The following is a 26597-nucleotide window of genomic DNA, read 5'->3' on the forward strand; positions in this document are numbered from 1 at the left end:
CTCTTTTGAATCTCCTGTCTCTCTCGCCCTCTCCACTGTCGGCTCCCGAATACTGATGGTCCTCGGGGTTCTTTGGGAAACTCTATTCACCCTGCAACAGTCCATTCTAACTGGGAGATGGAATCACACCAGTTACTTCAACTGAGAGATTTTACCACTGAAGAATTGTTAACTTGGTAAAACATTCACCAGGCGACCGAGAAGGTGAAAGAACTCTCAGATCAGGTATGTCAAGGTGGGCCCTGTAGGAAACAACTCCACCCTTAGGGCTAGGGGAGCACCGGAAGAGGCTTGCGTTGTTAAAATCAGAACTCAAGCCGGGCGGTGGTGGTGCACGCCTTTAATCCCAGCACTCAGGAGGCAGAGCCAGGTGGATCTCTGTGAGTTCGAGGCCAGCCTGGGCTACCAAGTGAGTTCCAGGAAAGGCGCAAAGCTACACAGAGAAACCCTGTCTCGGAAAACCAAAAAAAAAAAAAAAAAATCAGAACTCAGAAAGAAGACTGCTGGGCCCAATCTCAGAAGGAAAGGGCAGGTGACAGAACCAGAGTCTCTCAATGCGGAAGCTGGCTCTGCGGCTACTTCTGGTCCCCACGGCTGAAGCTGGGGTGCTGGTGTGAAGAAGGGAGGCTCGAGGCTGGGAAGATGGCTCAGTGGTTAGGAGCACTGATTTCTCTTGTAGAAGACCTGGGTTCAGGTCCCAGCACCCACATTAGGTGCCTCACAACCACCTGAACTCCAGTTCTAGGGGATCTGATATCCTCCTCTGGCCTCCAGAGGCACCTGCACAAATGTGGCATGTACATACACACACACACACACACACATACACACACACACACATACACACATACACACACACACATACACACATATACACACACGCATATACACATACACACACATACACACATACAGACACACACATATGCACACACACATACACACACATACAGGCACACACATATACACACACACATACACACACATACAGACACACATATATACACATACACACATACACAGACACACATACACACATATACACACACACATACACACACACACACACGCACGCACGCACGCACGCACGCACGCATGCATGCACGCATGCACACGCGCGTACCCCTCAAACAAACGGTGCTGTGGCAGGCTCATACCCGTTCCCTCTTCCAGCTTCCATTCTCCCTCCATTGCAAGAACCTAAGAAGAGGCCAGTTGGCACACCGGAAACACGGTCTACAGGTCCAGCTCCAGCATCAGAAAGCAATCATGGAGAGTGAATTTGGAGTCATAGATAAGAACTGGCCCAAGCCCATGGCCTTGAATACCACCAAATGACTCTGAAACCTGTTTCCTGAGCCCGAGTGTCTGTCTGGAGCCCAAGACTCATTTACCTGGTCTTCCGTTGGAACAGTTCTTTGGATGCCCCGTTTGGACAGCAAATGCAGTCCATTCCAAGTTGCACTCATTTCTCTCCTCCCCGTCCCCAGCCCTGTCTCCTTCCTCCACTGTTTTCTCCAGATGAGCGAAGGGCACCTTTGCGTGTGTGGAGCACACCAATGTCACCCTGGCCGAACACCCTTGTCCCTTTACGCTCCACAACGAGTCAGCCATCAACTCTCCATCCCCGTTTCTCTTACTGGGTTAAAGCATCACTTCCTGTCTCCCCATCCCGTGTCTGTTCTTTGCCGTACCCCAGCCTCTAATTTTCTGTGGCGATTCCATATACAGACAAAACACTTTCTAAAAGACAAGTGTCGCTCACCTCCCAGCTGTCCATTCCTGGCTTCCCCTAAGCTTTGAAGTCATTCTCTTCAGCTTACATAGATTTCCAGTCTTAATTCTCCTATGCCCCATCCTCTTCCCAGTGCAACCCAAACTCGGTACCCAGAGCCCACTACACTGCGTAGCTTCACCACTTTACATAATCTCCCTCCCTTTTAGATATCTGCACATCGCATTTCCTTTCTGGATTAATCTTCCTATTTCCTGTCTCCAGCCCTTTATCTGTCAACTCCTTTCTGTCCTTCAAGACTGAACCAAAGTTTTGACCCCCAGGAATATTCTGTCTCAGTCCTTCACCACCCTCCCCAGTCCCCATCTGTTAATTCCTCACTTAAAGACCCCAGATCCACTCGTGGTAGACATCGTAGTGATGTTGCTGAGTGGATGAGGGGAAGGGATCTTGAGCCAAACTGTCTGCTGAACCTTGGACTTTTTACTGTCTGTGAGACCTGTCCACCCCTCACTTCTCACATATGTGAAATGAACCGCATAACACTGTGATGTTTTCCTGACATGGTGCCATGGCCGTTGAGTGAGATAATACAGGCTAGTAAATCTCAGTCCTGGGTTTCACTCATTGTTTTCAAAGAACCTTCTTTCCTTGGCTCTTGGTGCATGCCAATCATGCCACACCGGAGCACAGGCTGGCAGCACTGTAGAACAACACTCCTCTTCTGTTTCTCCACTCTCGGCCCTGGTTAGTGTCGAAGGGCCAGGACCAGATGGATATTGAAGTTGCCCTTATTCCATAATTCTTTGGAGATAGGCTTGAGCCTCCTCATGTTTTCTTAGGCATGAGGACCCTCTGCTCCCTCCAGGAGAAAGACTGGATGCTTTGCCAGCCCCGGGCTGGGGATGTTTTTGCCTTGGAGTGGTGTTCAAGTAAGTTTAGTGGGAACTCCATTAACGTTTTCATGGGAAAGATGGAATTGGCCGGCACCCCACTTCTGCCTTCCAGTTTTGCTAGACTTCTGGCTGGGCCCCTAGAGAAGATTCCAGTGATGCATGAACTGAGGCGGCCCAAGTTCCTCCCTCTGGGCCATTCAGCTGTAGCCTGGGCTACACCTTAAGACAAGTGCTCTTCCTACACATGTATTTTATGCTTTTGAACCCAAGTTCCAATGGGAGCATAAAACATGCTACTCCAAACGAGATGACCCCCTGCTAATTCTTCCTGCCACACACAGAGAAAAAGGAAGCCAGTAACACACATGTGAATGGAACTTCTCCAGAGAGCCTTCTGACCACCATGTATGAAGCCCTCGACCGTTACTATTGAGATAGCGATATCTAGGGAAAGTATGTGCGCAGAATGAAGACACATGCATATTTTGCTCTAATTTTCTTTCCACCAGACCTTCGTTGACTTTTCACAGATTTCCCAGCAGAAAAAAAAAATGAGGGTGGATGATAGCATAGGAGAAAAATGTTCCACTGTGGCCAGTTCATGCTCCTCCAGAGAGTGACTTGTACGCACGTGCAAAGGCAGCTGGGAGTCCCAGCCGGCTCATGAAGCTGGTGGGAAGGCTTTGCTCTTCCCTGGGAGCTGGGGTGCAGTGACCTCCGTCTTTCAGCCCTCTGGGAGGATGTGGCTCACCCTGGCTCATGTCCTGTTACACGCTGTCACCTCAGATGGCCTCACTGTAGCCATCTGAACCACAGCCTGGCTACATCATGTCTTCCTCCACCAACTGCCCACTGCCCTTCCGCTACCCATAGGTATATCAAGTCTCTGACAGTCCTGCACGTAGACCATGAGGGGTTCTAGGGAAAGTGTAGTAGAGGTAATGTTTTTTTTTAACATGATATTTAGCACCATTTCTTAAAGGAAAAAGCAAATGGGCCTAAATAAGGGAGGAGGGAGCTGAAATACTGATGGTCTGCAGGGGAACTATCTTCCAAGCAATACAGGATCGACCTATGACTTACGGTCCCTGAGAGGGCTTGTGTACTAATACCCAAGTGCCGAGTCACAAAACCCAACAGTATGCAAGAACTCTGTGTGTATTTCTCATCGCCGTTGCCTCCTGAGTGTATGTTATTTATCCCTAAGATACTGCAACCAGATCACGGGCTGGCTTTTTAATGGCTCTAGATGGCTGTTCCTCATGCCTGACCTATGGCAGGTATATGCTGGTTTGAATGAGAACGGCTCCCATTGGCTCAATTTGATGATTGGTCCCTAGTTGGTGAAACTGTTTGGGAAGGATTAGGAGGTGTTGTTGGTATTGGTTTTATTGGCACAGCATAATTCTATAGAGACTCCTATAGGTGTGGCCTTGTTGGAGGAAGTGTGTCACCAGGGGTGGGCTTTGAGGTTTCCAGAGACTGGCATCATCTCCAGTGTCTCTCTTTGCCTCTCACTTTCAGGTCAAAATGTGAGCTCTCCCAGTCACGCCTTTCCTGCACCATCACGGACGCCAGCCCTCTGACACGGTAAGCCAATCACACACTTTCCTTTAGAAGTTGCCTTGGTCAAGGTGTTTTATCATAGTAATAGATAAGTAATGGACAGAAGGGAAATCGGAATGGTAGTTAGCTATTATGACATAAACCTATTATGGACTACCAATGAGAGTTATTTGATCTACTCATAAGTTAGTGAAAGACACAGTTTCTGTTTTCAGAAATTAAGGGCAATTTATGTTATTTACTTTAATGAGGTAAAGATACATTGACTTAACTAGTTGAGTATAGCTTTATTGAAATATATTTGGTGTATCTATTTCTAATTCTAAATATTTTTTGTTAGAGTTGTGAGAAGCCACTTCTCAAAAAATAGTGAGCTAAATAAAGCATATTTCATACCTTTAATTTTTAACAAAGGAAGATTTGTTTAAATGAAGTTGTTCAGTGTAGCATGAACTCTAGTTGGTCTTAATAAAAACCCAGAGCCAGATATCAGAGCAAATGCTGAAAAATCAGAGAGGCAGAATAGACAGCCACCAGAGAGTTCTTACCTAGCCAACTCCTCAGCATGAAAAAGGGGGTGAGATCCTGTCTCCATCCACCTTATATTACTGTCTCCACCTCCCTAGTGCTGGGATTAAAGGTGTGAGCCACCACCACGTGGCTCTGTTTCTTTTTTAGACAGACTCAATCTTGTGTAGCCAAGGGTGGCATTGAACTCCTGATCTTCCTGCTTCCTCCTACCAAGTGCTGGGATTAAAGGTGTGTGCCACCACCGCCTGGCCTCTATGGTTAACCTAGTGGCTGGCTCTGCCCTCTGGCCTCCAGGCAAACTTTATTTGTTCAAGTACAGACAAAATATCCCCACAGTTCAGAAGCCCAGTCTGTAAAATGGAACCAGCGGGACAGCTTTGGTGAAGGTCACAGGCCTCTCCTTGATATTGTGCCCACATCGTCATGTGCCCAGAGGGGCACTGCTGGTGACGGTTGGAATAAGCAAAGACCAAGCTGGTCATCGTCATCAGGTACCAGGGAGTTTAAAATCACAATTACAGTGAACTGTCGCTGCATGCCAATCAACATGGCTGCAGCCAGGAAGGATGAGAAGTCCAAATGCTGCTAATGACTGGAAGACACCTGATCGTGCGTGTGCTACTGAGGGAATAGGAAATAATGTAGCGACTCTGAAAAGTAGACTGGCAATTCCCAGAAACCCTCAACGTGAAGCTGCTGTGCAACGCAGTGACATTTGTGAACATTCTCTCAGGGGAACGACAACTCATGTTCACACAGAAACTTATACCTGAATGTGTATATGGACCCCCTAGATGTCATTGAACAGAAGAATGGTTAAACAAACGGTGGTATGTCCACATGACAGAATATTATTCAGCAGTTATAGTCAGTTACTGATTCAGGGAAACAATCCAGAGGAGTCTCTACAGAATTATGCTGTGTCAATCAAACCAATGCTGAAAGGTCATACGTGTGTTATATTATTTGTGGAGCATTCTTTAAAGGACAAAACTGTAGAAAAGAAGAAAGATTTTCATTGCTGGGAACTGAGAGTCGGGGAGGGAGGTGGATATGGCCACAAGAACACAAACTGGGGGATGTTGTTGGTGCCAAAAGTAGTTTTTATCTTGTCCACACTGGCGCCACGATCCTGGCTGTCATACTACATTGCCCTTTCATGAGATACTGAAACTGGGAACATCTGTGCAAAAGGCACATGGAGAGGCTAGTTTTTCAGCATCTGCATGGAAATCTATGACTTCGAAATCATCTTTGATCATAAAATACTGCTCTCTCTAAATCCCGTCTGTGATTCTGGCAACTCCAGGCAGCCTTGTTGCAGGTACCACTTGCCCACGATTTATCTTGTCACACCGGAAGGAATTACGGTTCTAGAGAGCCAGGCTGTCCCATCATGTAGGGGGCACAAAGGTCTTTGTGCTCACAGATAAGCACTAGGGGAACCTGGAACATTAAGTACAAGAGGCTGTCCCTTCAAGGGAAGGAATGCAAGACCTGTTATCTGTCCAAAAGCAGAAATGCTTTCTAGCCTGGTGACCTTCGCTCTGTGTGACCCGAGACCACACTGGATCCTCCCCCAGACCTTTATCATAAGTTCGTTTTTCTTAGTCAGTCTGAGTCGTTATGGAAGAGGTCGTGTGTGCTTTACAAAGAGTTTCGATGTAGTCGTGTCTGCTCTTTACTTAGCTCACTTTGTTCCTCAAGGAGACTTATGTATGCTTTCTTGTGCACACGGGACTGAGTTATCATCACCAGAAAAGTTTTTCACCAAATTCTGCTGAAAATTAACATTATTTGGGGTCAGACTCCTGAAGACTGAATCAACACCGATACTAAGTCCTGTTGAACCAAACTGCTTTCTTACCTCTCTCAGATGTCTCTCTGCGGACTTGGGAAGGTGGCAGAGACACCCCCCACCTCTCTCCTCCCCCCCCCCCCACCATCCGGCAAATGCCAGAGTCAAAGTCACCTTTCTCAAAGCTCAACTTTCTTCCAACACAGTCAAAATACCCACCTGATCTGATGTCACCATCCGCACAAGGTCAGCGCTGGAATAGGCCTGCTGCTCTTCCAGGTCATGCCCTCCTTAAACTGGATAGGCATTTAGGTGATACGACAGCAAAGCTAAGCAATAGATGCAAAGAAGAGCAGCACTGGATTATTGGTTAGTTGGTGGCTACATCCTCCTCAGGCTGAAAAATAATTTAGGATGTTATTTCTAAATATGTGTTGTTTACTGTGGTAAACGGAATTAAGGCCCCCATCCTAATTCCAAAAAAATTATGTGGTAAATGGGATTTTTTTTTGCATGTGTGACTGAGTTAAATATCTTGACAGGAAGAGGATTCTGGATTTTCCAGATGGACTAGATGAAACAGTGAAGGTTTTTACTTAAGGGCAGAAGGAGGCCAGAGAGGAGAGGAAGCAATTTGATAAGGAAAACAGAGACCAGGAGGATGGGATTGTAATCGAAGAAATGCTGGATCCCTCTGGGAGCCAGAGGAGGCATTGAATGAATTTACACCAGAAACCTTCAGAAGGGTCAGCCATACTTGTCACCTAGATTTTACTCTTACAGGATTCATTTCGGATTCCTGACCTCCTAAACCACTTGAGAAGAACTGGAGTGTGATGCTGTAATGTCTTAAATCACGGTTTGTGGTGACCTGTTAGGCAGCAACAGGAAACTAGAGCATGAGATGAACACAAGGTGGAGTGTGAGCATCCTCCCCTCTCTCTGATTGTGTTGGGGTATTCACCTGAGGGCTGGGGACATGGCTCAGCTATGGCGTATTGTGTAGAGTGCACAAAGTCCTGGATTGGATGCCCAGCAGCACATAAACTACGCATGATGACTCTGGCCTGTAACCCAGCGCTAGGCATGCAGGGGTAGAAAGATCAGAAGTTTAAGATCATTCTTGGCTACATAATAAGTTTGAGGACCCAGTTGAACACACACACACACACACACACACACACACACACACACACACGCACACGCACACGCACACGCACACGCACACACACACTACGATGCATGGGAGATTTGCCAAGGTATCACAGTGCCTTAGGCGTGACTTTCCCACATATAATACATGCAAAACTGGGAATAATTTGGCTAACCCTACTTTTCTAAATGTTCAACTGCCAGCTACTTAAAAATAAACTCTTCCATTTTTCTGTGACAGGGTATCATCTTCAGATTTATCCTCTTGACATTCTGAGCAGGCAGGTCTCCCTGCTCTGACACCCACTGTCCTCCAGTATTTTTGAAGTTTCTATCCAGCAATGCTGACAGAATCCCCGTGTTTGTTCATCATCCCAGGATAAAATTCATCCGGATGTAGACGTTTACACTCAGCTTAAAATGATGCGAATTCAGAAATATGTCCCTACCTGACAATAACCCAGTTATCCTGTAACCAGTGGCCAGAGGGGATCTCCAGATCCCTGCAGATTCAGGGGTAGGGGACATTTGCTGCTGTTTTTTTTTGTTTTGTTTTTTTTTGTTTTTTTTTTTCCCCAGTTCACGAGGCCACCTCTGTGTTGGGCCATGTGCAATGCTTGGGGACACAAAGGGAATTCCAGAAAGTGGCAGAAGATAAATTGTAGTGTGTGCCATACTTATAAAAATAATCCTTCTGATGGTTTTTCTGACTTCAGTGTGACGGTTTTTGTTTTATCTTATACTTTATTTTGTTATGTTTTGTTATCTCTTAGAAGCCCGTTCTTTTTTAATGAGAGACAGAAAGGGAGTGGATCCGGATGGGAGGGGAGGTGGAGAGGGACTGGATGGAGCAGAGGAAGGGGAAACTGTAATCGGGGATTATAGGACATATTGTTTGAGAAATGAGTCTGTTTGCAATAAGATGGGAAAATAACTAAGGATCTGTTGGGTTGATATGCTGGGCATCGTTTTATTTTGGTGCAAGATGGCATCTGTTTACTTTCTCCTTACTATTGAAAACGAGAAGGCCAGTGCAAGTCCTGGGATTTGTCACAATTATGAAACCACTCGCTAGTTTCCGGGATATTTGACCTTTTCGGTAAAGAAATAAGAATCTAGAAAGCATTGTAGTATCTCTCCGATACCATTCCCTCATCCCTTTGGTGTAACTTAGGGTCGGGAGGGGATGAATTCCCTCCCAGATCCAGTGGGTGCACTCAGATTTCCCATGTACATTGATTAGGGAGGACACGTGACTTCACATTGAACAACAAAGTGGAATTCCAGACATTTGCTAAACGGTTGACAGGGAAAAACTGTAGCCTGCCTTTTGCTGCTGTTGCTCATATCCATCAGCCAAGACACAAGCCAGTCTGAAGACAATCCACTCATGGGAAAGGCCAAATTATAACAAGAAGGAGGAGGAGAGTAGGAGGAGAGAGGGGAGGGAGAGAGGGGGGAGGAGGAGGGAGAGGAGGAGGGGGGAAACTCATATAGAATACGAGTATAGAATATCATCCTTAATCAAATGGAATCTGACATTCATGCAACCTTAGCATCAGTCATTCCTAATCAAGGTTTTGCAGAAGGAAGCCCCAGTGGCCCTAAGCCATACCCTAATTGCTGTGACTCTCTCATGCATCGTAGGTACCACACACTGTTCTTGGGAGATCCAAGGAAACCCGTCGCTCCAATCACCTTCTGTGCTCCGCGCTTCGGATAAGGAACTTGGGTCAACCAGAGCAGCTCGACTTTCCAGGCAGATAAACTAACAGCTCACCCTTATTGTCTAAGCTGTTTTACATTGAGATATCTATTTCTTGCAGTCAAAAAGCATCCTACCTGATACAGCGACCAGCATTCTTTTGGAGACTTTTTTTTTTCTCTTGTACTCCAGCAGTTGGTCAGACTGCAGTTTCCTCCACGTGGTGGGAAAATCTGGTTCAGCAGATGCAGACTCCCGCAGGTCATCTGAGGAATCTGTCATCTCTTGATTTGCTTCACAGGCATTCAAACTATGCTGACCAGTGCAAAGAGGGTTAATCCAGCAGAGAGATTAGCAATTATAAACAGGCGTGTAACTAACAATGGAGACTGGAAGAACATGGAGAAATGTTCAAAATCCAAGTGGAAGCCAGGGACCTCAACAATACACTATGACTCATGATTACCTCTATTATACACCACGTATCACAGGAATGTGCAGTTAGATTAACATTCAAAAATATGGCAATTGTATTATTAGAATGTATGACAAAATGCATAATCACCTAAGCGCATGAATAAGAAAATTATACTACCCAAACTATTGAATTCTCCAGATGTGAAAACAGTGGGAAAACAAGAGCATTTATACACTGGAAAGAGACACGTGCTAACCACCCAGTGCTGCCCTCAACGGAGGAAAACTGTGCTTAGGACTCTGAGGCTATGGACAAGACAAGAATGTCTGCTTTCATTGCTGCTACCAAAAGCACTGGAAGCAGCAGAGAGCGCATTTAAATAAGAGAAACTAAATAAAAGATACTCTGGGCAGAGAGAAAAAATTCAAACTATTTTTGTTTGTAGATGGCATTATCTTATACAAAAACAAAACAAACAAACAAAAAACTCCACAAAAAAAACCCTCCACAACAACAAAACCTGGGTGTGGTAGCACACACCTTTGATTCCAGCATTGGGGAGGCAGAGATAGGTGAATCTCTGTGAGCTTGAGGCCAGCCTGGTCCAGATAGTGAGTTCCAGGCCAGCCAGGGTTGCATAGTAAGACTCTGTCTTAAAAACCAACAACAACCCACCTAAGAAATTCATTTAAAAGCCATTCTAGGGGCTAGAAGATGGCTCAGTGGTGAAGAGCATTTGTTTTTACAGAGGACAGGATGTGGTTTTGGTTCTAACCCTCACATGGATCTGGTGCCCTATTCTGTCTTCCCTAGGGACCAGGCATGAATGTGGCACACAGGCATACGTGTAAAATAAAAATTCATGCATTATGTGTAAAATAAAAACCAGTAAATCCTCTTTCTTTTTAAAGCTACTAGAACTGATTACCAGCTTCTGCAAGTTTGCCAGGTAAAAGATCAACATAGAGGTTAGTTGGATTGCCACACACTGTCAAACAAAAAGTCAAAAGCAAATTCAGGGATAATCACATTTATAATAGCATCAAAAATGAGCAAACTAATAAGGACCAAATACAACTGAAAAAAATTTAAACTTCTACCTGAAAATTGTAAAACATTGTTGAAACCAATGAAGAGACACTTGAAATAAGGCAACGGATTCACTAAGATTTACAAGTAGTATGATGGCAATGGACTTAAACTGATTGACAGAAGCAGTTAAGATCTACTAAAGTCTCACCTGGATATCTTACAACAACTGAAAAGCCAGTTCCAAAATCTACACAGAAATACAGAAGGCCTGGAAAACGATCTTGAGATAGCAACACCAGAAGCTTCCATCTCTTAGTTTTAAAGCTTACTTCAGTATTATACTAACCCAGTTTGGTAATGGAAAAAAAGAGTAAACATATTCCCTCAGTAGCACGGAGCCAAGAGATAAACTTACATATCCGTGATCTACTGGTTTATGACAATGACCTCAAAATAATTATATGAGAAAAGAACCTCACAAGCAACTGTAACTCCAGTTCTGGGGGACCCAAAAGTCTCTTCTGGACTCTGGGGTCACCTGAATGCATGTGGTGCATAGACAGACAAGCAGGCACATACAATAAAACAAATCTTTAAAAAAGAAAACTAAGCCAAACTATCGAAAACATGAAGTTGAAAATAGCCAACGTCCGGATGGAAAATGTATATCATGACTACACAATTAATGTAAAAGTTTGTAGGAGATAAGTTTAAAACATGGCAAAGTGTGCTGTGGAATAATCTTTTTGTATACTGTGGAGATTTGTCTGTATAATTGGTTTAATAACAAAGCTGACTGGCTAATAGCTGAATATAATAAACTTAGGTGGGAGATCCAGACTAGGAAAATTCTGGGAAGAAAAAGGGCAGAGTCTAGAGTTGTTAGCCAGATGCAGAGGGAGCAGGAGATGAATGTGCCATGTTAATAAAGGTACCACCATGTAGTAGAGCATAAATAAGGAATATGAGTTAATTTAAAATGTAAGAGCTAGTTAGTAACAAGCCTGAGCTATTGACTGAGCATTGTAATTAATATAAGCCTCAGAGTATTTATTTGAGAGCAGCTGCAGGACAGGAAAACTCCACCTACAAATGGCACCCAATGTCCAAGGCCACATACACCCACATAAAGCCTGAGGAAGCTTTACAAAAAAAAAAAAAAAAGGTTCTAAACACACAAAAACAGAGCCAGGGACAACTTCCTAGTCTTGTGTCTCTCATACTGGCTGCAGAACAGAAACACATCTGGCAACTGCCAGTACACGGTGAGCTAAGTCAGTGGCGGTTCCCCCAGTCTCTCACACAGGCCGCCGTACAGAAAGGCTTCTCCCAGCTGTGTTGTGTGGCAGGTTTAGGGTTTTGTTCATGCAGACAAAAAGGTTACAGACACACCATAAAGATAGATCAGATTGAAAGAAAAGAAAACCTCTAAACAGGTTATAGTGTGTTTAAAAATATATGTAGGCTTGAGAGAGAAAAGAGAAGGTATAGACCATCATAAAATAATAAAGTCCTGCGGGGCAGTGGTGGCACACACCTTTAATCCCAGCACTCGGGAGGCAGAGGCAGGCGGATCTCTGTGAGTTCGAGGCCAGCCTAGTCTCCAAAGCGAGTTCCAGGAAAGCACAAAGCTACACAGAGAAACCCTGTCTCGAAAAACCAAATAAATAAATAAATAAATAAATAAATAAATAAATAAATAAATAAATAAATAAAAAGTCCTTAAAAAGAGTGTAATGTAATATAAAAGAAAATAGCCACATAAAGAGGGGAAATATACAGAGTCTGGGTCCTGCTCCTCTCCTAGGAGAGAGCCGTTAAAGCTGAGCTTTGCTCTGCCACCCCACCCAAGGGATTCCCAGCAGATATCTGCTGCTGCTTCTCTCTAGTCCAAGACGTTCCTTCTTCTGCTTCACTCTGCTAAAGGGGAAACCCCTGCAGAAATGTAGCAATCTCCTCCGGTTCAGGCAGAAAGTTGTTACTTTCTGCCTTGCTCAGCCTGGCTACAGGAGCATTTCAGCAAGGGTTTTTCTGCTCAAACCTCTAAGGGAATGTCTCAAGCAAGGTTGTTCTGTTCTGCGTTGGTGATCTTCACCCAAGACTTTTGAGGAAGATTTATTTGGGAAGGAGGAGTTCTGGAGAGTGGTTGCCTCTGCCAGGGTGGGAAAGAACGGCCAACAACTGGACAGGCAGAGGGGCTTATATAGGGCTTTTTAGGGGTGGGGTTTCTCCAGGGAGAAGATTTTCTGCATAGGGATTGGTTGGTTTTATTGATCTGGGGCAGAGCTAGCTCTGATTTCAGGACCATACTGTGTTACTTTCATTGGCCCTTTTTAGCTTTTTGGCTCTAATCTTAGGGCCAGGGTGTATTTCTGTCACTGGCTCTGGTTCTAGGGACAAAGTGTGTTTCTTTGGTTCTGGTTTTGGGGTCAGAGTGTGTTTCTTTGGTTCTGGGTTGGGACTAAAGTGTTTCTTTCGCTGACTCAGGTCTCAGATCCAGGCTGTGTTTCTTTCACTGGCTCTGAGTTCAGGGTGAGGGTGCTCAGAAATTGGTTGGTTTCCTGCTCAGGGATTGGTTGATTTCCTGCTCAGAGATTGGTTGGTTTCCTGCTCAGGGATTGGTTGGTTGTCTGCTCAGGGATTGGTTGGTTACCTGCTCAGGAATTGGCTGATTGCCTGCTCAGGGATTGGTTGGTTTCATTGGTGAGTTGGTTAGGGGCAACTGTGTTTCTTTCATTGTTTCTTTCACTGGCTCAGGTCTCCGATCCAGGGTATATTTCTTTCACTACCCCTAGTTTCAGGGTAAGGGTGGGTTTCTTTGATTAGCTCTGGTTTCGGAGCGAGAATGGGTTTCTTTGGCTGGCCCCTTTTCCCTATAGCCTGTAAGCCAAAGTTGGATGCCCCAACATTACAGAAGAACCCAGAGTGACTGTCCAGGCAGCCAGATGTCTCTGTCATTAGGTAACATTTCACCCTTCTGAGGTCTTTGCTGGAGTTGAAGACTAGATAGTTGTAGTTAATGTTTTTCTTAGTTATGATAAAAGGTAAATTAAGTATAAAACTTTAGAGTCACAAAGATAAGATAATAGATTATTTTCTCTAAATTTTCCAAATACAAGTGGACTGGATATTGTAAGTATAATTCTTAATAGTTGTTTTTGTTATATACAATTTTACTATGTTAAAATTAAAACCTCCCTTTTTAATTAGACAAAAGGGGGAAATATTGTGGAATAATCCTTTTGTACACTGTGAAGATTTGTCTGTGTGATTGGTTTAATAAAGAAGCTGACTGGCTAATAGCTGAGCAGGATAAACTTAGGTGGGAGAGCCAGACTAGGAGAATTCTGAGAAGAAGGGCGAAATCTGGAGTTGCCAGCCAGATGCAGAGGGAGCAGGAGATGAATGTGTCATGTTAATAAAGGTACCATCATGTGGTAGAGCATAAACAAGGAATATGGTTAATTTAAAATATAAGAGCTAGTTAGTAACAAGCCTGAGCTATTGGCTGAGCATTTGTAATTGGTATAAGTCTCACTGTGTTCATTTGAGAGTGGCTGCGGGACAGAAAAACTCAGCTACAAAAGTGAAAGTTTATCACCACTGATGCTTACTTTTATGAACCTCAAATGTTCTGAAGAGAACAAAAAGTTATTTTTTAAATTTGGCTAAGCAGATACTAATTACTTAAAAATAAACACCATCACAAAATTAATTACCAAATATTATTCTGTTTCCAAATATGGTATTTGTTTTCATGAAGTTTGATATTTAACATAATTATAGCATATTTTTGATAAATTAAGTCACAATATACTTTTACACAGATTTTAAAAATACCTATTAAAAGTACCTTATGTCATGTTTCCTAGGAAAAACATACAGAAGCGGATTTCTCTGCATGTAGGAGGCTCAATGTGGAATCAAAGAACAAAAATGGAGAGTGTAAGCAGCCAGTTTGCTAATGTGAGTTGAACTGTGATGACATTGCTGATAAAGGACCTCAGCTACTCCCATGGGGATCTGGAGTGGTCTTCCTGAATTGCCCCAAGTTATTTGCATACCCTTACATTGACCACTCACTGGATACGAGTTTCACATGGGGAGTAGGCATAAAGCAAGACATTTATTTCAATGGGTGACGACTCTTGGAGAGGGATTTGCTTAGCATCACCAATAAGTAATAATTGTGGCAGTGGAGGACATCAATGTGTTGGTCCGGAAGGGTGTGTGTGGACAGACTATCACAGCACCCACCACAGTGCCCCTTTTGTAATACTTGATCTATTTGCTTTGTGTCCACGGCCGCACTGTAAGGTCTGGCCGCACAGATCTGTGATCTCTGTGGCTTAGGAAACCCAGGCAGGAGGAGCAAAGGCCAGCCTGAGCAACTTAGTGAGGCCCGTCTCAAAAATTAAAAGTAAAAACTGCCTGGGGATATAGATCAAGTGGTAGGGCACTTGTTTAACGTGCCCGTAGGGTCAGTCTCCATTACTGTGCGGGCAGGGGCTCACAACCATCTTGGATCTAGGCTTCCTCTTGTTGGTAGTCTCTACCCAGAGAAACTTGCCAGGGGGATGAGATGAAATATAATCCTCGTGGTTATGGATGATATTAAGGCTCTAACAGATACCTGCCATCCCCATCTGCTACTGCTCACTATGGGCATTCCTTGCCCTTGCTGGGACTTCTGCCAGTCTAGGTGGTTTCTCTATAGGGATGATCCGCTCCTTCATCACTCTGCCGTCTAAACTCTCCTCCAGGCCAAGAGATGCACTGTTCCTTTACTGTCAATATTAGGTAGGTCAGTGCTGAGAGCTGCTTCAGCACATAACATGGAGGCAACCTCTCCTTCCATTCCCCATTGCCGCAGCAGCCCTGCCTCTGAAGAACCTGTGTTTGGGAGAAGAGCAATCCAAAGCACAGGCACGTTCTGACACCGGAGAAGCCAGCACCCAAGAGCCCACATTCTGCCCACCTCCCGGGGTGCTGGGGAAGAGGTCTCCAATTATGATTCTTGATATACTGTTGTATAGTAAACAAACACATTTCTTTCAAACTGGACCCTCTTCACCTCTTCAGTGCAAGGACAATCAGAACACCAACACAGGATTATAGCGGTGTGGAGAAGTTCTCCAGATGTGGAAGCTGTGGTCAGCAAGGATGTCCTCATTCATGGCAGCTCTTTTATCTGTAGATGCAGTTGGTCATGCTGTTTCTCCCAAATCTTAATTTTTAATGCATCAGGAAGGAGGCTGCATTCCATCTTATCTACATACCAGTTTCCCCATGATTAGGGTGACAATTTCTTCATCCAGAATGCATCACAAAACATATCTGAGGGTCTAAGGCCAGTGTCATGGTCCAAGCCATACTGGTTGTCAAGTATTTTGACTGTCACACCTGCAGTTGATAATTTAAAAGTAAACAAAGATGATTAGCCTTCTTGGCACCAAAGGCAAAGAATTAATCTGGAAACTATTTAGAAATTATTTGACAGCCTTGACCTCAAGTTCACCTCTGTTACTGACTTAAATGCTTTAGTACATGTGAGCATTGGATTTTTTTTTAAAGTAGATTGTCAGCTCATCCACTTCATGTTATATCCAACATTCAGTGTTTAATTTCAAATTATTCTTGTCTTGCATCTATTCCAATCATCAACTTAAAACAGAAACCAGTTTTGACTCTGGCTTTTCTACTGCTACATTTTTAAGGAATTAAAAAAAAATAAGCTGATTGAGTAGGCTATATAGAAACGGACAAATAGAGCTTTTTATCAGCTCTTTAAAACTATGTAGACATGCAGTAATGCAAAAAATATTAGCCCAATTATACAAGCCAAAGAACAAATAAAATTAAATTGGCTTTTGAGATAATGGTGCATTTTAGGAGTCTAGCATAGTTTGTGTCTACTTACTTGGGTTTATGGATAGAATTTATGGAGAAGCTGTAACAATGGAAGGAACTAGGAATGCGTTTGCAACCTGGCTTTCTGTCTTTAGTAGATGTTGTTTCACTCAACTTACCTGCTCCTTTGTAGCTTTGCACCTTTCCTGGGACTCACTTGGTAGCCGAGGCTGGCCTTGAACTCACAGAGATCTGCCTGCCTCTGCCTCCCGAGTGCTGGGATTAAAGGCGTGCGCCACCACCGCCTGGATAACTTATCTACTCCTTAAGACAATGCACTTGTCCATCTCACTGCTTTCCATGGAGTCTAAGCGCCTCGCACATGAGTGCTTCATGAACACATTAAGACAGGCATGGGAGGGGGGGGGGACGACAGGAGTGCAGCGCTAACACTCAGGACACAGAGGCAAGAGGCTCTGGAGTGAGGCTGAGGCCAGCCTGCACTTCACAGTCAGACCGCCTTAAAAATAAGAAAAAAATGGCTGGCTGGCTGTCAAATTTATAAATGTTCAGTCTTTAATTGATCATCTGATTCTCCGTATTCCATCCAACTTCTCTCTCCTTACCTTACAATTATCCTCACATTTTCATCTCTCCTCAGTCTCTTCTCCCCTCTTATTTCCTCTGTTCTTCCCTTCCATCCTTCTTTGCCCTTCAGCGTTGATTACAGTGGACAATGAGAGGCCCATCCCAGGGACTGTTTAGCAGCGAAACAGAAGCAGTAGGTTTCCACACGGCCACATTTGTATTCTTCCTCTCTACCTTCTCACCAAACCCAGGAAGCCCTTGGTTTACATGACTCTATCCTGGAACATGGGAGTCCTCTGTAATAAAACAGGAACTGTAACTGAAAACACCCTCCTTCTACCTAACCTTACCTTGGTGATCCCCAACAGTCTGTGTGATGTTTGGTCTGTCTGCTCAGTGTTAATGTTAAGTCTGAAAGGCTAACTTCCCATTTCCAGAGACCTGGGAGGACTCTTCTCTTTTGAGGCAGGTTTGTATGGAAACTATCATAAAGAGGTGGGTCTGTATGTAGGCTTTCATAAAAGCTCCTGAAGGAGGCCTCCAAGCAGAAAGGATGGACGAGGTTGTAGGTTTGCTACTGTCAACAGGTAGGTGGTATGCTGGCAGAGGAATAGAGTGAACTCAGGTGGACTAAACACTCCTAAAAGACCTCATTCTTAGGTGCAGAGGGCCTAAGAGAGTCTCAGTGAGCTCATGTCTACCTTCCTCGACGTCTTCATTAGGGTTTCTATTGCTATGATGAAACGCCATGACCAAAAGCAAGTTGGGGAGGAAAGGGTTTATTCAGCTTACACTTCAGATCACAGTTCATCATCAAATGAAGTCAGGACAGGAACTGGAGGCGGGAGCTGACGAAGAGGCCATGGAGTCCAGAAGAGGGCTTTGGATCCTCAAGAGCTGGAGGCACAGGCATGGAGGGAGAGAAGCTGTGAGAGTCGTTTTTCCTTACGCCATGTGGGACCAGATGATGAAACCCAGGCCATCGTCGCCATGGCAGCACCTTTGCTGTGGAGCCATCTCACCAGCTCTGGATTATGATTTATTATTATAAGTGGTATTAATGATGCCATTTTAAAACAGCCTGCGTGCGTCTAAAACATTTTAACAGGAAACAACATGAAATGTTACAATTAAAACGTCTATTGTATATTGTTTAAAGAAGGGGTGGGTGGGGGGGTGTCCCCCCCTTTCTTAATCCTTTGAAGGGTAAGCTTGGCTTCAGTACTGTAGGTGTTCAGTTAACGTATTTTAGTGGCTGATGTCATGTCTTGTGATATGTGGATGGAACCTGTCATGGCGACTGAGAAACAGGTCAGACTTCTCAGATTTAGAAAATGGCATTAGAGTTGCAGTGTGAGAGCAACCACCTTATGAAGCTTTATCTTTTTTTTTTTTTCAGAGCATGGAATGGAATATTGGGTGTGGCCAACATTTCATGAGCGCTTCTATATGGACCTCTGCTTATGATATTTCACTTATTTCACTATCTGTGGGTTAGTGATGACTATGTTCATCCCATAGATAAAGCAGCTGAGACTCAAAATAGTTTGTTCAAGATCACTTAGCTAAACAGCAGAAGAATCCCCCCATATATACAGAGTTAAAAATAAAACAAATCTTTGAAAAATATACCTTACTATATACATGATAAAGAGAAAAGCAGTTGTTGATAAGGATGTTAAAAAATCTAAGGACTATATAAGTTTAACACGCCCCAAGGTACCAACTTTTACAAATGGTTAGAAAGTGTCCAGCTTTGAAAATTGTTGCACTTGATAATGGAGCCACCTTGTGGAGAGTTAACAGTATTTCAGGCTTCCAAAGTGTAGCCATCCTGGTAGGAATAAGATGTTCTAGAAACATGGGTGCCCTCCTTTAGCTATAAGACCATTGAAATAACGAACCCCAAACAATTGGAATTTCTCCAAGAGTCTCTTGATGGAAGACAGCAAAGGCTGGGCCCTAGTGCCAGCCAGAAGGAAAGCTTGTCTTCTGGAGAGAGGTTTTGCATGGCTCTGAAAACTCACCAGACCACCTTGTAGGAAAGACTCGAGTTGAGATAGTGATGGACATGGGCAGGACCAGAGCTTGACCAGGACTGCTTAGTTTTACATCACTCTTAACTTCTGTTTAAACCTAAACCCAAAGATAGACTTGGGGATCACTGGACTGCACAGTTCCTCTTTCCAATTTATCCACATTGAATACATCTCTGTTTTCTGCTTATCACTAGGAATTGTCTGTTGAATTGGCCTATTGAGAACAGGTTGCTGAGCCTAGCTTGTCAGGGCTGCCTGGGTATAGGCTTTGACCATAGCAGCTCTGGAAATAGTCTTGTTTCTCCTGGACTGTGTTAAATGTGAGTAGATTTGAAAGGATGGAGACTGGGTTACCTGTAGAGATCTGTGTTGTGTTTGCTTCCTTGAATTCCAGTACATTGGACTGTTATCCCCTCACTAAAACACTGGCCACTACAGAGCATTTAAAACAAGGAGTCTCAGGGGCGTGGTGAACCTGTCTGGTCCACAGATGATAAAGGTCAGTGTGGAGGCAGAGGGTACTGGTACGCAAGGAAAGGAAGCTACTAACTGGAAGGGAACTCTGTGGACATCGGATATCTCTCCAGTTCAGGTTCAGTACAAGTATAAATTATAGGAAGGAGAAGAGTCCTCAAGTTCAAATGACAACTCCCATGTCCACCTGACAGACTCTTAATTTTAGAGAACCAAGGAAGCCAACCCTAACATTTCAGCTTTCCGTGCAATCCCCCCTCCTTTAAAATTATGCTTTTAGCAATGCTTTATTTTTAAAACCTTTATGTTTTTACTTTACTCCATGTATTACACTCTTGTAGCCCCTGAGGTTTCCTAGTGGCTGTACCCAGCAGGACTGCATAAGAGGTTGATTGGACCACAGGCCTGAGTATGGGAGTTTGTAAGGGTCTACACTTGACTGTAACTAGAAAGGGGGAGGTCTTTTGCTCTGCCCCTTGGCATTATTATACATAGACCTTTGGAATAACGTTCTGGGCTGGTGGATCAGGACCCAGGCCCACTCAAGTCTATCCTGTGTTTTCTCTCTGTTTCTCTCCCCTTTATATCTAACTAAGTCTCTTATTCCTCATTCCTCAAGAGTCCCTGGGGTAAATAAATGTGGGGGCTGGTCCACCACAGATGGCGCCACTGAACAGAGATAAAGAAAGGGACAAAAAAAGGAAAAAAAAATAACCCTAGGACTTAGCAAAAGGATTAAGGGGTGTTGTGAGTGTAGGCATGCCAATAAGGAATGAAAAATGAGGGCAACGGTATTTTATTCTTGGGTGCATAGGTTAGGAGGTGAACTACCACAAGACTGCAGCATTGGATTTCTCTAAAAATTAGGTGTTCTCTCTCTCTCTCTCTCTCTCTCTCTGCTGTCTATAAAAATTAAGGAAGGTAGAGTGTAGTAATTTAGTTCAGGAAGAAATTTAGATAAGGTAGAGTAAAAATGAAGGAATATAGCATAAAAATAAGCAACTAGACAGAGAAACTATGGGGCTATGAATGCAAAATCAGGGAAGAATCAGAGGAAACATCTATCAAAGAAGAACTTAATGGACAGAAATTCCCATGAAAGCCTGTGGGCGTTTGATTCTGAATGGTCTAGATCTAAGCCCGGAAAAGAAGGGGGGAATTGTCCCTGAGGTGGATTCTGTCAGCAGTGCAACACCTTACCAACAGAATTAGTTTCCTCTTGACCACTGAAACCAAAGCTCAGAAGACAGAAGTTTTGGGGGAAATTTGATGGTCTTTCTTTCTCTTGGGAAAAACTTAATCTCTCTCTAAAAAACTAAAAAGCCTTTCAGAACTTTTCTGTTGCTCTTTCTGTAAGAACAAAATTAATTTCATCTGGATGGGAAAATCCCCTGAGGCAAGGGCCTGATGAGAGAGTGCAGGGCAGCTTGAGGAAGCTGCGTGGTGGAGAAGGCAGGGAAGCTAAGTATCAGAGACACTATCTGGGGAAGGAGCCAGGACAGGATGGGGAGCTGTCCAGGAGAGAAGCCCTCTTTTCTATCAGAAGGAGGATCTTTTTGGGAAACCTTTGTTTCATGTACTTTCATTTCACTCACTGATCTGTTACTGCTGAAGAGCAAGCCCTGAGGGAATTTTGCCTCAGATAATAAGCCACAACTTGAGTGCTCAGAAAAATGGATGCAAATCTTGGGAACTGGAGTAGTATGCCTGTTAAGGGCGGGCGTGTGTGTGTGTGTGTGTGTGTGTGTGTGTGTGTGTGTGTGTGTGTGTGCAGGCATCCTAACCCAAGTTTAGGGAAGAAAAATCTCCCATTGCAAAAGTGAAACCCTATATAGGGAACCAGAAAGTTTGCTAGTGTACCCGAAAGGCTTTCTGGGAAATGTAGTATCAATGCAGGTTTGAAACAGTCACTTATATCATCTAATAGTTGCTCAAGGAGTTTTTGCTAAGAGCTTTATGGAGGTTCAATACAGTAATTTCACCCTCAGTCTGAAGCAAAGCTTTTTGGTAGATCAAACCAAAAGTACTGCTGGAACAGAAACATTTGAATTGAAGCACTTACAGGGGAGCTGTTATGAATTTCTGTAAAGGGACAGCCTCTAGTTAGAAACCGTTTACTGCTGAGAGCACATTTCTTCCAGTTCTGGGATGGCTGAGAGGTCAGCGGTGAGAAAAGTGACTGTGAGGAGTGGTATTTGTCCTGAGAATGTTACAGCTCCCTAGCAACAAGTGTTACAATTCCATAGCAACAGAACTCACTGAATCCCAGCTTTAGAAGAGCCATTGCCAAATAAGACTCTTGTTTCAAACTCTCAAAACCTTTTAGAATAATATCAAAGCTGACTATAAACTCTGAACTTTACTATAAACTGTGAACTTTAGAAATGATTTGTGTACTTCATGTCTTGTTAAGAGAGTCTTTCTAAAGTAGAAAATTACTCTCTGTCTTGTTGGAAAATAATGTAGATGTTAAGTTAGCTATGTAATAGATCTATAGAATTTCTTTAAGACATGTAGCTCTAATAAGCGTGTAAGAAATAAGACATGTAGTAAATGGCCATGATGTAAGTTTAAATAAGGTAGTCCTATAAAATTTATGAATATAAGAAGTATCTTTGCTAAGGTAGTCCTATAGAGCTTCTTTAAGAATGTCTAACGTAGTCCTATAATAAGCCTGTAAGAAGTGAAGATGCTAGTTGTAGACTTAGGTTTCTTCTAGATGTTAAGGTTTAAGTAAGACTTAGGTAAGGTTTATAAAGTAGACCTATAGAATGTAAGTTTATTATATAGGCTTAAGTGAAGAGAGTCTTAGTTAAGGTTTATAAAAGAGTCCTATAGAATATGTTTAAATAAGTCATAAATTTAGTTTGAGAAATATAGGTTTAGGGTAGCATAAGCTTTAGGCAATGTAGATTTGTAGGTTGAGAGTAGGTTTGTAAAAATTATAATTATGTAAGTTTGAGAGTAGGTTTGTAGGAATTATAATTGTGTATCCTATGTTTTGTTAGCAAAAAATTCAAATGGTTCTATTAAGAGTTTTCTTTAAGATGTAAGAGTGAGAGAATTGTAACTATGTATAGCAATATTTATGTTAGAATTATGTTAACCTGTTAATAGTAATGATGAAGCTAAGGGAGTCTTAAAGTTTGATGCATTTGCATCAAGAGTTTTTTCTTTTTTCTTTTTTTTTTTAAAGATTTATTTATTTATTATGTATACAGAAGAGGGCGCCAGATCTCATTACAGATGGTTGTGAGCCACCATGTGGTTGCTGGGAATTGAACTCAGGACCTCTGGAAGAGCAGTCGGTGCTCTTAACCACTGAGCCATCTCTCCAGCCCAAGTTTTTTCTTTTAAAATATAAAGAAGAGGGACCTGTTGTAGCTATCTAGGTTTCCTAGTGGCTGTACCCAGCAGGACTGCATAAGAGGTTGGACCACGGGCCTGAGTATCAGGTGTTTGTAAGGGTCTACACTTGACTGTAACTAGCAAGGGGGAGGTCTTTTGCTCCACCCCTTGGCATTGTTATAAATAGACCTTTGGAATACAGTTCTGGGCCAGTGGATAAGGATCCAAGCCCACTTGAGTCTATCCTGTGTTTCTCTGTTTCTCTCCTCGATTTCTAAGTAATTCTCTTATTCCTCATTCCTCAAGAGTCCCTGGGGTAAATAAATGTAGGGGCTGGTCCACCACATCGCACTTAATTAATTTTGATTATACTTCTTTTCGCCATTGGGGATCCGTGTTTGTTTTTACTCTACTGCTTCTCCCCACCTTGTAACAATCTTTGTTTTTCATTTCTTTTAGTATTGCTGCTTCTTCCATTTGCTCTTTTCTTGTCTCCTTCCTTTATTTCATTCATTTGCTACTTTCTAGTTACTGTGTATACTTTTAACCTTCATAACACACATGACATTACTTTAAACATTTCTGGCCTAAGGTCATCAGGGGTATATGAGTCAGATTTAATAAGTTTTCTTTGTCTTTTTTTTTATAATTCAGTTTGATGCTGTCACAGCAGTTTGTTTTCTCTTTTAGGAATGTCACCAAGGGTTGAGTCCCGAAGAGCAGGCTTGTCACTAAGAAGGTCTTCAAATGAGATGTCCAAACCAATAGATGTGCAAACCAGAAGATGAACACAAGAGATGTGAATGTGCAAGGCTACGTGACTCCTCTAATTCCTTGGTGGCAGAATCCAAAGATACTGACATGGGTAAAATGATGGATAAAGAATTCAGAAGTTTACTTGCAAAAATTTATCAATGACTTCAAAGAAAATACACAAAAGCAGATGAATGAAATAAAAAAATCAATTCAAGACTTGTAGAATAAAGGCAGAAAAAGATGAGAAAGTCAGGCTTATGGGTGGAAATTAAGCAATGATTAATTGAGATTTTGTGTGGTGGGGGGGCAGCAAATGGATATGCTGGGAATGAAAAACTCAATGAATCAAGAAAAACAGTAGAATGTATAATCAATGGACTGGGCCATATGGAAGAAAGAAATCAATGGTGGAAGACAAAATTGAGAAACTACCACATCAGGGCATCAGAAGTGGGAGATGGAGCAGGCAACCTCAACTTCGAAGAATTCTAGAATTTTAGCAAGACACAAAACCCAAGAATCGAAGTAGAGGGAACTGATCAAAGAACAACAACAAACTAAAGATATAGGAAATCTATTTGATGAAATTATAGGGAAAATATGATCAAAACATTTATAGAACTATTAAAAACTAATAAATATATTACTTGAAAACAGATTTAGAGAAAATATTTTAAACTGAAGTCAACAACACACTAAAGAGCTCATACATGATCGAGTTGGTTTTATTCTAGGGATGCAGATGATTCAACCTACACATACCAAAAACTGTAATAGAACACATAAGAAGACTTAAGGACAGAAATTTCATGATCACCTCAATGGATGCAGAAAAACCTTTGTCAGTATTCAGCATCCCCTGGGGAAGGGGCCACAAGTGCCATGTTGGGCCATGAAGGTGGCAAAAAGAAGCTGTTGAAATGGCCCAAGAAGCAGGCCAAGGAGATGGGAGAGGAAGACAAACAGGAACAGAAGGAGGGGACCGGCCATAGCTGGAATAAAGAAACCTGGCTAAAGGTAAGCTGTTCCTTGTCCTGAGGTGATGGTGACACTTTCCTGTGCCTATTTAACATCTATATTCTCTCCCATAATGACTTTTGCCACTTACAGTTAGAGTAAAGTGCCCTGGAGACTGCTGTACATTTTAATAAACTTTTTTGTTTACACACACACACACACACACACACACACACACACACACACACACACACACACTGGCTCATTGTCTCCAGCTTTCATGCAACTATTCCTACCTCAGCTGTAAAAGTAAACTCAGTCTGGAATCCTGCCAGAGCCTGCTATTTTGGCTCTACTGTGAATACTGTACCACCTTGAATTAACTCAACTCATTTAAAAGAGAAAATAGAAATCAACATCATTTCGTGGTAAAAGTCCTGAAAAAGCTAGAACTAGAAAGGAACATACCGTGACATAATAAAAGCTCTATGAGACATACCTAATGGTAGTATATTAAATGAGGAAAATCTGAAAGCATTTCCTGCACAATCAAAACACAAAGAATTGACTCTTATGCAATAATGTGCTTGCAGTCCTAGCACAACAAAGCAAGAAAAAAAAAAAAGGAAAAATCCAAAGTATTTTTATTTGCACATGACACAATTATATGCTTATGAGGCCCTAAAAATCCCACCAGAAAACTCTCAGGTCTGATAAACATCCTAGGAAAGTATCAGGCTACAGAATCAAAATAACGAATCAGGAGCTATAGACCAATAAAATAACAAGATTGTGAGAGACAATTCAAGAAAAAAAATCTCATTCATGATAGTTCTTAAAAAATAATACCTAGGAATAACTAAAGAGGTCAAAGACCTCCACAATGGAAAGTTGAACCCACTGATGGGAGAAATAGAAGACACTAGAGCTTGGAAAAACCTCACAGATCAGTGGAATTAATATTGTGAAAATGATGACATTATAAAAAGCGATCTACAAACTCAAATTTCCAACAAAATTTCAATGGCCTTATGCACAGAGATAACTAAAATTTCTATGGAGTACAAAAGACTAAAGAGTCAAAGCAATCTCAGAAAGAGCAATTATCACTATTCCTGAGCTCAAATTATACTACAGAGCCATAGTAACAAAAACACATGATAATACAAAAATAGCCACATAAACGGTGGTGGCGCACGCCTTTAATCCCAGCACTCGGGAGGCAGAGCCAGGTGGATCTCTGTGAGTTCGAGGCCAGCCTGGGCTACCAAGTGAGTTCCAGGAAAGGCGCAAAGCTACACAGAGAAACCCTGTCTCGAAAAACCAAAAAAAAAAAAAAAAAAAAAAATAGAGACCTAGAAATAGACCCATATAGTTACAACCACCTAATTTTTTGGCAAAAACGTGCAGTGGAGAAAAGAACCTCTTAAACAAACGGTTTTGAGAAAACGACATAAACTGGACATTCATATATATAAGGATTAAATTAAGTGCTCTCTCCTCTCCTCTCCTCTTCTCTCCTCTCCTCTCCTCTCCTCTCCTCTCCTCTCCTCTCCTCTCCTCTCCTCTCCTCTCCTCTCCTCTCCTCTCCTCTCCTCTCTCTCTCTCTCTACACACACACACACACACACACACTTCGAAAGACCTTGATGTAAGGCCCAAAACTCTGAGAGTGCTAGGGTAAAACACTTTAAGGCACAGGCCTTGATGAAGACTTCCTGAAAAGACTCCAATAGCTTGGGAAAGAATTCC

The 26597-nt window shown here is 42.8% G+C and overlaps 1 long non-coding RNA gene across 2 annotated transcripts; it reads left to right on the forward strand.

The window, feature by feature from the left end:
- On the forward strand, positions 1 to 26024 carry LOC121822374 (uncharacterized). 2 transcript variants are annotated; one of them, XR_006063434.2, is made up of 4 exons: positions 1 to 225; positions 4156 to 4221; positions 14706 to 14799; positions 23823 to 26024. It is a non-coding gene; the product is annotated as an uncharacterized LOC121822374 (long non-coding RNA). The 2 variants fall into 2 exon arrangements; XR_013044366.1 differs by lacking the exon at positions 23823 to 26024 and adding an exon at positions 18671 to 18814.
- The last annotated feature ends 573 nt before the right edge of the window (positions 26025 to 26597 follow it).

The sequence above is a fragment of the Peromyscus maniculatus genome, chromosome 14, assembly GCF_049852395.1.
Source record: "Peromyscus maniculatus bairdii isolate BWxNUB_F1_BW_parent chromosome 14, HU_Pman_BW_mat_3.1, whole genome shotgun sequence".
Taxonomy (NCBI): Eukaryota; Metazoa; Chordata; class Mammalia; order Rodentia; family Cricetidae; genus Peromyscus; species Peromyscus maniculatus.